The following is a 13,411-nucleotide window of genomic DNA, read 5'->3' on the forward strand; positions in this document are numbered from 1 at the left end:
GAAATCTGAATGACTTGCACTGAAATATCCACTATGGGAAAAAACATTCCTCACTGCCTTTACCCTCTCGATTTTCCTCCATTTTGTGCGGTGCAGAGTTAAGGAGAGGGCTTGCAGGACTTTGCAGCACGTTCTGCAGCACTGTGCTGGAAGCAGGAGCTGTGTGAGGGAAGGGAAGCAGAGAGGCCCTGGACAGATGTTTCCATTCACCAACGCTGCCAAGGAGCAGGGGATGCTGAGTTCACTACCTTGGTGTTATTTACATTTCACAACATCCAGCAATAACCATGCCACAAGCAGCTTAGGAAAGGAAAAAAAAACACACAGCCAAAGTTTTATCATCATCTTCATTAAAAGGGTGAAAATTAAACTTTTTTTATTCCAGTTCTGAAACTTTATCTGGTTTCATTTTGCCAATGAAACAGGACACAAGTATCCCAAGTCTCATCTGCATTGGGGTAATTACCAGCCATTGCCCTTTTGCACACATGATTGCTTCTGGGGTGTCAGAAATTATTAACTGTGCCACCCCTGAACAACCTGGACATTTTCTTTCCATTTTCCAAAATAAACAGATTTTTGATCTAGCAGAGAGGAGAGCTTCTCCTTCAGCAACTGTGCCACAAACCAAATGCTCCAAAGACCAAACCTGAAAATATCCTTGGTGGAAGGCTGCATTTCAGAGGCATTCATCCAAACCTCAATCCTGAGACCCAACATGTTTGATAATGAGCTGCCAGATCCAGTCTGGTAACCAGAACAGCTACTCCAAGTGCTGGCCCATCCACCTGAACACACAGGAGTGTTAGACATGGACCACATGCAGCAATGTGCTCTGCATGTCCCAAGGTGCTCCCTGCAGCAAATGACAGGGAGGGTGATGGGGGAAACCGTTTTCACACCATATTATGATACTCCAAGTTCTCTCTGAGCTGACAGTAGAGGGATAGAGAAAATAAAAAGGCCAGTATTACCCATTTCTATAAATGTCAGTACTTTCTGGAGTTTTCAAAGGGGTTCTGTATCTCAGCAGAGACACTGTATCATGTTTCTCAGAGTTTCGTGCTGGTGAACATTGCCCAGACAGGGCAACTTTACTGGGAGTGAGTGCAAGGCTCCCCTCCTGCCACTGCCACAACGGGACACCTTCCTTCCCAAAGTAAACCAGACTAATGCTATTTATTGATCCTGTTGCAGAACCAGACAGCCTTCCCAGCCACTATTCATCAATGTGCAACTAGGTTTTATCCATGGCAGGCAGAAGAGATTTGAAAGAAAAAGGTCTGAAGTTCTGTCTTATTTTTTGAAAGAAATAAATATCTGAAGATTAGTTGGAAATTCAACACACAACAGTAACACCTGCAAATAAAGGCTGATCACAGATTCCATGGAGAACACTATTTTTTAAAAATTTGGCTATTTCAAATTAGTTCCTAAAGGATTACTAAAGGAAAGCAAACATCCATGGAAAAGGCAGCCAGCTGATGTACCAAGGGACACATCCCCTAAAGAACATCAGCTCTATCAGTCCTCCATATCCAGAAGAAAGGCAGGGAGTTTAACTATGACATATTCCTTACTTTGTAGAAAAAAAAGCACTACATCAGTTTCCAGAGACACATAGATAAACAACAGTCACCAGCACTACTTTTAAACATTAACACAGCAGACTCCACCAACTTGTCTTCCTATGTCTTTGGGGTTTCAGTGGGAACTACGGCTTTGTTCTTACAAGCATTTTTCATGGAAGCACCTTTGCATTTAAAATGTCAACTGTAAACGTATCTGCTATTCAGATAAAGCACCCACAAGCACTTAATTTCATATGCAACAAGTTTTACAAAGCTCTTAAAGAGCCCAAGGACATTTGGAGGGATAGATGGAAGTTTAGAATGAGTCTTAGCATCTCGTAAACCAAAAAAAAAATCTATTCTTAGATAACTCCCTTTGGTGATTCTTATAATCTTCCTTTTTTTTTTTTTTTCCTCCTACTCCTTTCAGAAATTAAGTTGTTTGGTTATTTGAAAAAAAAAATGGAAGAACCTGTTTTGCAAGGCATACAAACAAAGCACTATCTTCCAAAAAAAGAAAAGCTCATTCAAAAGCATGTAAATATTAGGGCTGGTAACACAAACAATAAAACCACAGGAAACACAAGAAATTAAGAATAGATCAGGACTCATTCAATTTCCTGGCTGCTGGATATATAAGCGCTTTCCTGGTTGGATGTACGAGCCGAAATTTATTTTCTAAATAACAGACATCAGAGAGTTAACACAGATAATTTAAAGAGGCAAAGAGAAATGAGTGTGTGTTCTGATCCTGCCTCTGCTCCTTGGCAGGACAAGGACACTGACCAAGGAGAACATGGCACATCAAGCACCAGGGGTTCAGCATCCTGCACTAAGCAGTGAATTCAAGTTTGCTTAAGTCACAGAGAAGGCAAAAACCAGGATTAGTCCTGTCTCCTCACAGCATGCTGCTGAGTGCCCAGTGCACACCCAGCAGGCTGCTCTTCAACAGGGGACAGCTCGAAGCTGAGCACGAAGCAGGGGTGACAATTGGTTCCCAACACGCAGGGTGGTCCCTGCCACTGCCACCCTGCCACCCTCCCTGGCTGGAAGGCACACTCACAGAGCCTGACCCTGCATTCCAGCTCGGCTGTATTCCCAAATTGCCCACTGCTGTTAGGCTTTCATCTAGCAGCAATCCAACAGTTCTTTCTCTCCTCTCCATCATGGGCATATTTTTCCCCCCCAACCAGCCAGAAGTAACAAGGTCTCAAGTAGACAGAGTTGTACATGCCTTGTGTGGGAATTTAAAACACTGCTCTGCTGAGCATCACAGCCACATTAACAGAACCACACTACAACAGCTCCTGATCCTCAGTCACCTTCCACCAAATGTTAAAACAAGTCTCTATCCCCAAAATATCCAGTGGCTCAGACTCAGACTTATCTAAGAATCAAAAAAAAACTCTGCAAGGAAAAAATTTATTTCCTTCACGGCAAACACCAAGTGATGTACTTATTCAAAGAAAAACTTCCAACAAGACTTAGAGCATGTTTCCTCCAAAATGCTCCATGTTTCTTTTGGCCGAGATATAACAAACCCAAAGCATAAATACACACAGGTATTCACGCAAATGGCATTATTCTTTCTTAATTAATATTAGTAGCACTGATCAGACTAGATTTGTAGTAAAAATCAGTGAAGATTTTACTAATTAGTTGCAGGGTGAAGAGAGAGGTGGGAAAATCAGGACTACTCTAAGCCAAGTATTAAAAATCTTAAGTTTATACTCACTTGATACATTTTATCACAATGCTTAATCTTTTTATATAATGCAATTGTACAGTAACTGCTTGACTGCCATTTGTCTGCCATCTCACAGTATGAGCTGATATCACTGAGGGGATGGGACCTGCAAATAATCCAGGAAAGAAAAGGTAAAAAGCAAATTCACGTTTTGTAGTTTCAAGAAGATGTATACATTTCCAAGCACTTTCCTTGCTACAGGTCCTCCATCTTCCTCAAGTAGTTTTGAATTTTCATTTCAAAACTTGCTCTCCACATACTCAAGTGTGTTCTCTGCCTGCCATAAGGTGTTGCTGGGGATAGGATCTCTTATTAGTCTCAAGGAACTCGATGACTTCTGAACTTTGAGATTATAAAGCAAGAAAGTTACTGAACACTCACATGCAAGTCGATTGGCTAAGAAAAAGCAGCACAAAGTCCTGCCAAAATCCTAGCTAATCTGATAAAGGAAAAACTAGGGAGGTCTAAGCACTAAACCCTGCAGTTTAAGTAGAAGGAAGCTGTAGAAGGAAGCACATCCCATTCAGCAGAGTACCTCTCCTTCTGAAATGCCATCTGAAAATACATTTTACCACCTTATTGCCCATAGGTAAATTGCAAAATTCTCAGAACACAGAAAAAAGAAGTATGGGACTGACAGGTAAATTTCATACCAATAACAAACACAACTTGAAACTTACCCATAACAAATACAATTTAAAACTGACTGGAAGGAGGGAGAAAGACATTTACAAGACCTACGAGACACGAATCCAGTTAGCACTTAAGTACTTCTTTAATTCTCCCACTTTCAATGACGTCACAAAAATTAATCCTCTTAACATCCATGCAAACATATTTATTATCCACAGTAGCAACTTGTAAACTCTTCATGCAACGGTCTACTTCTTTTTCTAGCTTAATACACTGCCCATGAAAACAAGGATCAAAGCCCTGTTTTCACTGTGGGACAGCTCTCAAAAAACCTGCTCTCCTCACCCCACTCCCATCAGCATCTTACAGAAGGACAAGAAAGGCACCCACTCAAGGAAACACTTTTATGATGCTTTTATAGTTAAAAGCATTTTCTGCTAGTTAAGTGCTCAGATCTCAGTCTCCATGCTACACACAAACTCTTCTTCAGGCTACATAACCAAAAGACTCTTCCAAAATTAATTAGTAGTTCTAGCCAGGGTGGAAAAGCAGCTCCAAAGTTTGAAGACTCCCAAGCCCCCACTGCACAAATGGATTCACACTCCTGCTGCCCACCTCAGCAGGAGCCACCAGAACTCAAACGCAGCCACACAGTGGGTACCAACATAACCCCCAGCATTCTCCCACAATGGGTCTGAGGACAAATGTGTATTTTCCTGTTGGCATCTGCACCACAATAGAGAAAAACCTGCAGTTAACAAACATGTGCAGCAACCTTTTGCCTTGAATCACACAAAAGCATAAAGAGACACCTGGACCTTGTGAAATGAATGTTTATTACACAAGGCCTTCTTTTATGACAGTACATATAAAAAGGGTTTAGTCTTTATTTCTATACCCAGCTGAGACAACCTACTTTCTCTGCAGCTGCTAGGAGAAGAGAAACTATAAACATTTACATTTAATGTAACAAAAGGTTTGCTCACCACCTCTTATGTTCCACTGTGCTCTTCGCTGATGATCACTCATCATAAAAATGGGTGGAGTGGCTGCAAAACACTCAGTGATGGAAAAACTGACTCCCATGCTCAAGAGAGGTTCCTGCACAGGCTGAAAACCCCATTGAAATGGGAGTGTTGTCATGAGTCCCAGGATGGGAAATCTTTGGGCTACGGATGCAAGCACATCTGCTACATCTGAAGCAGCCTGTTTTACTTTATTTCAGAATCATCCTCTGCACCAACTCAAAGACCTTCAATCACACTACAGAAACTGTTTTCATCTAGGCCACATGTAAACCCAATCAGCTCCAGTTTGGTTTTAAACAATTAAAAACCAGCACTCCCAAGTACAAAGTGCAGATTTAAAGACGTCCAGTGCTGTCAGCACTGCAGCCTTGCTGCTGCAGTGAAAGGTTTATGGTAACAGGGAAGAAAACAACAGAATTCATCACGTAACACCAGAGGTACATCATGCAAACCTCACTCCTCAGCTGACTCACTAAGTGATATCAACTCAAAAAATAAAGAAGCAAGTCCCAGTTTTGCTTCCATCTTATTCGTGGGTTCAGCAATTAGGAAGCATGCTGTGCACAAGGCTCATGAGCCAAAAGAAATCAGTCTGTATAAGAGGCAAATATGGCCATCCTGTCCTCCCCTTCCCCTCAAAATAAATCACTTCCCCCCCTTCCTTTAACACCTGCTTCCTTCATCCAAGCATTCATTGTCCCACTGCTATTATGGGACCAAAGGCTTAAGCATCCCAGAGGAAACTCAGGAGGGAAAACAGCATGTGTAAAGTGACCAAGACTCATTCACTTCAGCAATCTCACTCCCACCATTCCTTATTTTCCCCTCTTTTCCTACTGACAACAAGTTTCAAGATTTGGCAGGGTGTTGACAGTCACACATGCTAGGAAGCTGAATGTGCCACACATCCTGGTATTGAACCCCACTGTGCCCAGTCACTGGTGTGGACTTTTCTTGCTCTCACACCTCCTCAAGAACCCACAACCAACACCATGGGGCAGGAAACAAGGCCAGACAAACCATGGTCTGAGCCAGCACAGCTTTCTGTATTGTTGCCCTGAAGAGAGAGACTTCACACAAGCAGCCACTCTGCGCATCCCTAAAAAGTGGCAGAACAGAGCAGCATCAGGCACACGGTAAAAGGATCTTCTGGGCAAACCCACCCTCAGAAAGAACTTCCAGCAGGACGTTTTAAACTGCTGTGCACACTCCCACTCCCACTCCAGCCTTCCCTCCACTAGAGGCAGGGATACCTGCAAGAACACGACGGCTCGGCCAGCACCCATGCGTGACACATGAATGGGTGAGTCAGGAGTCTGATCTGAAGACAGTCTGGTTTACAACTGCTCCGTGCCAGAATCTTTGTTTGTAATGGTTTTACTAAGTGCAGCACTCAGATTTACAGAACAGTTACACCACTGAGGGCAGAGACACACTGGGAAAAAGATTTACTTTCCCAAGTAATTTTGCCAGAAACCTCAGATACGGTTTAGATGAAGATACAAATATGTCACAGATTTTAACATAACTTGCTGCTCCAGTTTGCATTAGTCATGGGTGATAAAAAGCACAGAAGACTCAAACATGACACATGGGGCAATTTCTCTCCACACAAAGTTTTGATCATCATAATCAAATGACCTTTAAGTTGGCCGCCTTAAATCATACTCACAGAGAAAAAGTTTCACCAAAATTCAGCCTCATTTTAAAATGAATAATTCATTTCTTATTTTCTTTTCCCTTGCTCTCAGAAATAAAACCTGAAGGAGCTGCTACAGAAGAAAATCCTTAAATTCTTCCTTTTAGAGTGGATAAGGCTAATCTCAGCAGTGCTGTCACACTGTAAATAACATCTCACATTAAAAAACAATTTGGGGAGATCTCTCACTGTGTATTTTGCAAATGTAACATTAAAGTAAAAACAGTTCAGCAACGAGACTAACGGGAAAGTTAGATAGCCACCTGAAAGCAGTCAAAAAATAAAAAAAGAGATTAGAAGCAGAAGTTGTGGCAAATTTTGCATAGTCTATTAGAAAATTTCACAAGTGCTTGAAACAAAGACACAATGGATTACTTGCAACTACCTGTACTCATACATTTTAAATATCATCTCAGAAGAGCAGCTCCACAGGCTCCAATGAGCAATCAGTCTCCACCCCATGATTTTCAAGGAAATCAAAAAGTGACCATGGAAAGATAAAACCTACAAGAAAACTGTGACAGTTCCGTTGCCACATTGACCAAATAAAATACTGTGACCAGTTTTGGAAAGACAAGAGCAGCCAAACAGGAAAATTATTTATTATGAACAACTTACAGAATCACAAAAATAAAAAAAGAGAAAAAAAAAAAAAAGAAAAATATGACTGAAGAGATTGGATCATTTTGAATATAAAAGTCAATTCACAGCCTTTATAAGGGGAAAGAGATTTTCAAGAAAAATCCAAGGGGTCCAGGAGATCTAACTTTGGCAGAAGAACCTGAGCTACAGAGTTATGAGTTCACTGGTGAAGAAGCACCATTCTGGATTCTGTAGCCAGGGCCACAGCCAAGATCCTCCCCCAACCATGGAAGCCCCCAAGACCCACACCAAACAGACCTCACCCAGAGGCACCAAACCCAACCTCACACCCAAAACATGCTTGGAATATACTGTATTTCAAGCCCTCAGCACAAGTGCTGTAGAAGGTGCTGACAGTAGTTTCGGGGATAATTTTTCTTTAAGTTTTCTCCAATCCCAGATTAAATATTTGAGCATTTGGACTGTGAGAACTTCATTGCTATGCCAACAAAGAACCTTTTTCTCACGCATATTACAAACCATCCAATAAACTCTTCAGCATCAGATTTGTAAGTTTCGTCTCAATATATATAAAACAGGCTTGCTAGACTGCCTGACCATGTCACAACATGTGTTCCATTTCAGCTACAACAGAACAAAAGCTTACTTTTTCCAAGGTATCACACTTTGTACATTTAAGGACTGTTGACTACTTAAAAATATTCGTGATTGCACTTTCTTGCCCTGTTTCTCAAAAACCTAGCAACCTATCCAAAATGGTTATAAAGAAAATTTTAAAGAACATTATTAAAATGGCAGAACCTATTTTGCAGTGATTTCTCTTTGCTCTTGAACTGCTGTCTTACAGAACATAAAAATTAAACACTTTGACTTTTAGCTCACTGGCTTATCTCAGAAACATCTATCTCCCATGCTGTCTTCTGATGCTATAAAAAAGGGATGGGCACCACAGCCAAATGCCTTATTTGCAAATGGAAAAGCACTTCTAAGAGCTTAGGTTTCTCCTGGTGAAAGCATCCAACCCTCTGCCACAGCAGCTGCTTGTGATAACACAAAGGAAGACAAGTCAGGTAACTGATACAGGTACAGAATGAACTTTTTTTCTTAACTGACACAAGTTATGAATTGTATAACAAAAAACAATAACGTATTCTTAGCTGGGATCCATTTCCCAGTCTGGTTTGCTGAACAGACCCAAAAACCCCAGTACGGCCCAGCTGGGGAACTGGAAGAAGCTGCTTATGCTACGCCAACACACACAAGAAATGAGATGACAAAATTGCAGTTCAAGTTTAGCATGACACTGAAACTTTTACCTACTGCATGTCTCCACCAGCCGTCTCTAGGAGGACAGTAAACTCTTTACAGGATTTGTGGCGTCACAGCTTATTTGTCATGCAGACATTATGAGAGGAGTCACCCTGTTTCCCTGACAAAGCACCATAAATATACAGAGGTATATCAGTCTGAAAAAGATCTGTACAGCAGTTCCCAGCATAGCTGCTTTTCCTGGAGCACTGCCATCATATTTTCTTATCAGTAACTGTAAGTAACTAACCAGCTAACTCCCAGTGATGGGCTTTGCCTTCTAGATCTGCATAAAGGTCATTTGCAAATAGAAAAAGGCAGGCTTGATAAATAAATAAATAAAAATAAGCCATTGTGCCACATCCACGGCTTTGTTTCCAAAAGCCACTAAGAAGTGCAATGCCAGGCTGAAGTGTCTGACTATTCAGTAAGTAGAAGGAGTGGCTGATTCCCTCCCCACAGTGAGACTGTTGACAGCTGTTTTAGAAGAAAAAAAAAGTGAAGCATGACTAAGCTATTCATAAAAATCGCATTATATCCAACACCCTAAAAACAAGTTTTCTTTTGGAAAAGGTGCAGGGCTCCCTGGACTTGACTGACCAGGTGGTACACGCCAGCCCAAACCAGGCTCCCAGCTGGATTATATCCCCTGTGGCAAACCCCAGGGCAGCAAAGGACTCTACACCAGAGCTATCAGCTGCTTCAGGACATCACTCATTACCTTTATCTGTCCTACAGGTGATCAATGCAAGCAAGCACATGAACACTTGGCACTGAACAGCAACCAGTAATCACAAGGTAGAGGCTGCAAGGTGTTTTCCTCCCCAGCTTTCCACATCCAGCCTCTCATGTGTCTGCAAATAGGAGTTACCCTCCAGCTGGAAACCACGCCAACTCCCTGTGCAGGAGACTGGTAAAACATAGGGCCACAATCACACAGGGAGGCCATACCACGCCTTTATGGCCTCCTGGACTATCCAGCCTTCTCCTCAAGTTTTTAACTTCATAGCAGTGCCTTCTACCAGTAGAGACAAGCCAAAACCAAATATTTCCTCCCTATCAATCAGCTGTGTGGTTTAGCTGACTTCAGGCTATTTATTGCCTGTGTGGGGAACCCCTATAGAAATAGCATTTAATAGCACTCAAGTAGATTGCAGAGATAACCAGCTACAGTAATAAGCAGAAAAGCTTCCAAGCTGCTTCAAGGTCGGTTTTACTGGCGAGTGGATCACCACTGGGCAGAGAAAACTGATATGGTGGTGTCCTGGAAACAGTGGAAAATAGGTACAGCAGGCACTACAGTTTCTACTAACGACTTTTTTGTTAAGCAACTATTTATTAAGACTTAATATTCCAACAGAAAATTATATGAAAGAACCCCACTGCTTTTGTAACACAGGAGCATGTGAACACCATCAGTAAACCTACCAATGTTTTTTTCCTCTAGGATAATTTATTGACTGCTGTTCTTAATTCATGCTTTGGATAGAATAACCAGATTCCTTTAACAGTACTTAATCCTCCTCTTAGCACAGGAGTGTACCCTAGACCAGAACACAGCTTACTCACAAGCATATCCTGCTGAGAGATTAGTGAGTTCTGCATATGCCTGAGTCTCAAAGCTGCGCTACGCAGACTGTTTAAAAACATCCATCATCACATAGTACCTGGCAGAGCTCTGTTCCTTTGAGAAGCTTTGAGCTCTTAAATGCATTTCCCTCCTTTGATGCAGCGAAGCTGTAAATCAGGAACATCGAGCTCCTGCCTTTCTCTCTGGCTGCAGTCCCTGGCTGGACTCCCTCACTTCGGACACGTCATGTCCTCACCTCTCGGGCTATGCCGGCCATCCGTGGCCGCCGGAGCTGGGCAAGAAATCCAGGCTGGAACGCTGTCATCACACAGCACAGCTCATCCACACTACCTGCGGGGGACTCGTCATTCAGGCTACCTACAAAACCTGTCTGCCTGGCAGAACCCAACATCCATACCCTTCTAGCAACAGCCCCAGGCTAGCCCGTCCGTCCAGCACCAGGCAGCGCTGCAAGGACAGACGGCGATGGAGAGGCTCAACCTACAAAATGAACAACAATCTTGAACTCCTGCCAAAGGAAAACGCACGACCAGACAATTGTCACCTTGCCTAATGCACCCTTAATCTGCTATCAGCCTTGTAAAAAAAGCAAACAAAACAAAAAAAACCCAAACTAACCCAATTTCAAGTGTGCAAACAAGACACTGTCACCATGTCCCGAAGCACAGTAAATGCCCTTCTATTACAGACAGCAATTTCTATCCACAGCAGGGATGTTATGAGGTTAACAATCAATCTACTCCCACTGCTAAAGTATCTATGTATAAAAATACACCTCCTCTAACACCACAACAAATGATATCTTACCTTCAAGGACCCACGTGGAACTTGGTTCACCCTTACTGTTCCACAACAGCTCAGCAAGGGCGTGCAAAACATGAGAAACACACCCATCAAGGGACTAAAGAAGTCACCACAAACAGAAATAATGTCACTTGGCCCTTTAAAACCGATTAGATTACATTAGCCAAAACTCCAAGTACACAAGACATCCATAGATCTCAGACCAACTGTCTAAACTCAGCTCTGAAGCTACATGCTTTACATATTTCTACTGCATCGCATATCTCCATGAGTACCTAAAGTTTTACGGCTGACGGAGATTACAGAGAGCCACAGCGACCAACTGTCCTACAGCAGTGCAGGATTTCTAATCCCTTTATCGAATCCCTATCTGGTCATCCACAGCAGAATTGGCACAGTGCACTCTAAAAAAAAAAAAAAAAAGAAAAGAAGTTTTTGTAAATCACTTTTTTTCCCATTTACTATCTCCAGCTAACATGAAGCCCTGTAAAGGACACTGGAGCAGAACCAATTCCAGAGGTCAGCAAAATCAGATTCTGCAAATCCCCATCCTCTATATGACTTGTGGTTACAACACAGTCACAGAAGGTGGATTAATAAACCCCAACAGTATACAGGTTCAGAAAAACTACTATGTCGCAATTCTCATCCAGAAACTCCTTCATTTGCTTCAGAAGGGTCTGCACTTGAGAAAGAACAAAAATAATTATATTTTCAAGCAACAGATTGAAAGCATGAATTAGAGCCCACAGAGGCAATGACCCTCTAAGTGACACCAAAGGCCACCGAGACCCAAAGGTGACACCCACCAACAGCAGCGTGTTGCGGGGGGGCTCTAGCTAAGAACCCGCGGTGACTTTCCGCGCAATGAGCTGAGACACAAAGTTGTGCCGGTGAGCCTGGAGGCGGGTTCCGAGCAGGGTATCAGTGTTCAAGCGGAGGGAGGCTGGGGGCCGGGCGGGTGCGTGTCCCCGGCGCTCTGCCGGGCACAGCGGGGCCGCCACCCCCGCCCGGCTGCGGGGGGACCGCGCCCGGCCCCGGCCCGCAGACAATAGCGGCGGGGAGCAGCCGCGCGAGAGAGCGCTCCAAATAAATGAAGAACTACCGAGAGCCGGAAAACGAAAAGGAATAAAGCCACGCGGAGGAGAGGAACCGCCCGGAGCGGCTCCACGCGAAGTTGCGCGGAGGAAAAAAACCCCCATGGAGGACGGGGAAGGGCGGGGGAAGCGTGCGACGGCGCGGGAAGGGGCGGGGGGCTCCGCACGCCCCCGGCCCCGGGCAGCGCCCACCCCTCCGCCGGCCTCCCCAAACTTTCCCCCCGCCCCGCTTCGCCCAACTCCGGCGGGGCAAACTCACCGCGGGGCCCGGCGGGCGGCTTCGCCCCTGGCAGCGGGGCCGGGAGGGACGGGGACGGGGACGGGGAGGGGGCGGAGGAGGCGGCCGGGCCGGTGCTCTCCGCCCGGGGAGGCGGGCAGGAAGGAGAGCAGGAGGAGGAGGAGGAGGGCCGGGGGCTGCCGCCTCGCAACCTGAGCCGCCGCCGCGCCGCCCGGCCAGCCCGCATGCGCTGCCCCGGTGGGGCCGCCCTAGGCCGGGCCGTGCGGGGCCGTGCGGGGCCGTGCGGGGCCGCGCTGCGCTCTGTGGGCTGAGGTCCGGCCGTGCCTGCCCTGGGCAGCGCCGGGGAAAGCCCCGCTCCCTGCCCCGGGGCTGCCGCCCCGCCCGTGCCCCGGCCCGGCTGCTGGGCTGCTGCGGGAGAGCCGGCGGCGTGCGTGGGACATGGTGGTGCGGGGCTGAGAGAGCGCATCAGCTGCTGAGCATCGAACGGGGATCTGGGGATTGCTTCATGTCTGGAAGAGTTCAAGGCCAGGCTGGATGGGGCTTTGAACAACCTGCACTAGTGGGAGGTGTCCCTGCCGATGGCGGGGAGGTTGGAGCTGGATGATGTTGAAGGTCCCTTCCAACCCAAACCTTTATGGGATTTTAGCATCCTGCATTCCCACGTGCTGAGCTCCGGCTGCAGGGCCTGTACTGGTGGGTGTTGGAGTTCTGCCGTCCCCACTTCCAGTGGTTAAAGCCTCTCCTAGTGCCCAGAGCACGAGCTGTCCAGCTGTGAACGGAATCTGCTGCACATCTGTACCTGTCACAAACCCAGCAGCTCCACTTGAGTCCCACCAGCCCAGTCTGCAGCCTCATCCTGCTCCTCACCCTCTTTCCTGGTTCTCCTGTGGTTGTGTAGGTTTGATGGAGGAACATCTCCCATACTGTTCCCACGCCTTTCCCCAGAAAAGCTGTGGAGACGGCACCCCACCATTACAAATGAGCTCATGTGGCCTGCGGTCTGTGTGCGGCTGGGCTGGAGGAGGCCCTGCACAGTGAAGATGCCTGATCTCTTGTGGTGGTGACTTGCCCTCAGTTATCGTTTTTGTTGGA

At 45.4% G+C, this 13,411-nt stretch overlaps 1 protein-coding gene across 12 annotated transcripts in view; it reads right to left on the bottom strand.

Moving 5' to 3' along the window:
• Positions 1-12,486, bottom strand: part of AKAP13 (A-kinase anchoring protein 13) — a 202,008-nt gene extending 189,522 nt beyond the window's left edge. For 11 of the 12 annotated variants that reach the window (XM_085588368.1, XM_085588364.1, XM_085588361.1 and 8 more), the window contains exon 1: positions 12,341-12,448. The gene's annotated coding sequence lies outside the window, so the exon portion shown is untranslated. Of the gene's footprint in view, positions 1-12,340 lie in introns of all 12 variants that reach the window. The other variant, XM_085588360.1, reaches the window with a different exon arrangement.
• Positions 12,487-13,411: the final 925 nt, after the last annotated feature.

The sequence above is a fragment of the Lonchura striata genome, chromosome 10 (genome assembly GCF_050655825.1).
Source record: "Lonchura striata isolate lonStrDom1 chromosome 10, ASM5065582v1, whole genome shotgun sequence".
NCBI classification, from domain to species: domain Eukaryota; kingdom Metazoa; phylum Chordata; class Aves; order Passeriformes; family Estrildidae; genus Lonchura; species Lonchura striata.